Source organism: Polyodon spathula, chromosome 26, assembly GCF_017654505.1.
Source record: "Polyodon spathula isolate WHYD16114869_AA chromosome 26, ASM1765450v1, whole genome shotgun sequence".
NCBI lineage: Eukaryota > Metazoa > Chordata > Actinopteri > Acipenseriformes > Polyodontidae > Polyodon > Polyodon spathula.
The window spans coordinates 257907-260758 of NC_054559.1; positions in this window are offsets into that span (position 1 = coordinate 257907).

Genomic DNA, 2852 nt, shown 5'->3' on the forward strand with positions numbered 1-2852 from the left:
CTGTGAATGGGGTTTGAACATGGGTATTCTGTATTGATAGAAGTACAGTCAAAATACAGCAAAACGGGTGTTTAATGAGCTCACAAATACAGAAATCTTAGTGTAGTCTTGTCCTAATGTTTTCTGTGCTACTAATTAGTCAGAATTTTAGTTTTCGTAGTAAACTTATTTGAGTTAACAGTTTTTTTTTTCCATCGCGTTATTGATATTAAAAAGCCTCTGGTCAGTATTAACCAAAAGCTAATAGCATTGGCGTTTAGATTCTCCATCGTTTATATTATTGGAATAGACCACACAGCCTGTAAAGCTAAACATGACCTAATGAAAAATGGGAAGAAATAAAATCTGCTATTTTAACCTTTAACAAAAAACAAGCAAATGGCATATTCGTGTGTGTAACTCTTTAACAACGCACAGACAGCCCTCAATTCATGGCCCCGATTCTGGCCTCATCGTGAAATTATCAAGATCTGTTGAATTCCGTGCTCAAGAATGAGCATTTCATTTACAAAACACACCCCGCCCCTGCTGGATGTTCCCAAGCAGCGGGAAAGAAAATATTTGGGGAATTTAATCCAAAGAGTCACGTCAAGCAGTCTGCAAGCACGACGCATCCCGTTCTCATCGCAACATTTCTCAGTTTGTGTTAATACGCTTGACTACGCGAAGCTGTCGTTGTCAGTGCATTCAAACGAGCCTTTCTCTTTGTACTTCCTCATTGCGCACTCTGCTTTAGTGTTGTTCTTTGCTTTAATTGGGATGCTGCAGCTGTTTCCTGATACCATGTTGTATTCCATCCTGTGACAGACATTACATGTTGTTATATATGCTAAACAACTCCTTTGGTATTGTTTACCTAGCAATCTGTTACTTATAGATTAGAAACTAGCCTTGTATTTCTATTAAAACATTATACTGTTTAAGGTTTTGAAATGTGTTTATATGAATTGCATTTATTATTAATTGTATAAAAACGCATTCCACTTTACTTAATAAACTATTGTTGGGTATTATTATAAATACAGGTTGTTGGAGTTGGTTAAGGTAGGCCTGGTCGTTAGTCAGCCTACACTCTTGTTGCCTGCAGCCTGGAGTTTCAGGTGTCAGCATGAAAACCGATCTGCAGGAGATCAGGCGTCAGCACGAATACCTGCCAGCCAGCCTTTCATTCCAGATTGCTTTCCAAGAGAGCGCAGGTAACGCACCTGCTGAGGGATGAATAATTAAACAGGGGTCAGGATGTATTGTCTCTGCAGCAGCGACAGCAGCTGAACACGACAACTTCACAATGACAGAATATAGACAGCCAACCTGCTTAATATCACTCACGCTGTTGTCACTGATTATATAACGGGAGACAGCTCCTGATAATATCACTTTGGTTATCATTTTCACACTGATTAATATCACTCACATCGTCAAACAACTGATTTCCACCCACCTCATACACTTCGAGAAAGATTAGGTGGTTTACAAGTAAGTTGCTGTGCAATACTGAAATGCTTCAGATATCAAGCATAACCCAATATAGAGAACACAGCAATGTGTGAAGAGATTTTGAGATTTTGAATTATTACAATGAGTTGTACACATGTAATACACTCTATATTGAAAAGGTATTTTATCAGTGATTACTGTTCTAATCAACTAGGTCCTCAGCTCAGTTCCACAGTCAAACAGACACAATTTAATGGTTGTTAGTTTTTTTTTGCCAGGTTATTTTGGTGAACTCTAGATAAAGTATAGTAGGGCTATAGTACAGTTCCACATATCGATTTTTTTTTTTTTTTGGTTTTGGTATAACATCTCATATAAGCAGAAAAAGCAATAGAGAATGGCAGAGCAGATGCTTGGATATTTAACCTGTAGGGTATTAAATATCAATGTCCAGCAGTGTGAACATTTATTACAACATCACATTGCCTGATTGTCTGATTTGCTGTGCATATGAAATCAAAACGACTGGAACTGAAAAATTGTCAAAATAGTCAAATTAGTGATTGTCTAATTTCTGTTTAATTGATGAGTTTAACAGGCCACACATGCAAATTAATGGAAAATAGTAAGATAAAAGCAACCCACAGCCACAAATGGTAAAATGCATGATTATTTAGAAGTTGTATAAGATGTCTAATTAAAGCACATAGTGCTCTAACATTTTCACATATGAGTGCCTATTGTTTCCATATAACTGATTACTGACCGGACATTGAAAGGTTAGTCGGTATATAAAGGATATAGATGACAAATCTTGAGGGGTTCTAATACATCTGCACACTACTGTAGTTCCCTTTCAATTCGAATGGCAACCATTACCGAATGGGAAGAGCCTCTCTGACCATCAATCACTGAACATATATAAAAAAGCTGCCCTATCATGGCCCTGCTGTGAGGGGGAAGTCCCACCCACCTCCTGTTGAAGAAGGATGTCCTCATAGTAGCACATCGCCATTTTCTCTCTGGTGGTGCTGTATTTGCTCACAACGACCAATAAAAAAAAAAAAAAAAAAAAAAAAAACCGTCTCGGGCCTAGTGTCCTTCTCAAGCCTCAGGCTTTCCTAGTGCGGCTGCGCTTGCCCTCGGCGACCACGGCGATTGAATCAGCTGCATACCCCGGCATCGACTGCGGTTTTCCCGCCGACTTGTGAGGCTGAGAGAAACAGCGCCCACCCGGCCCCGATTGACTCAAAGCTGGTGTAAACATCTTTGGCACCGCCTACAGCCCGGCACCGACTACGCTACCCATCGGCACCGACCTCGACGTCGATCCCGGCACCAACCGATTCGGCAGCAGTGAATCGTTTGAAAGCGTCTTCAGGCTGCTTCATCAAGCACAGCAGCTTCACCTGCAA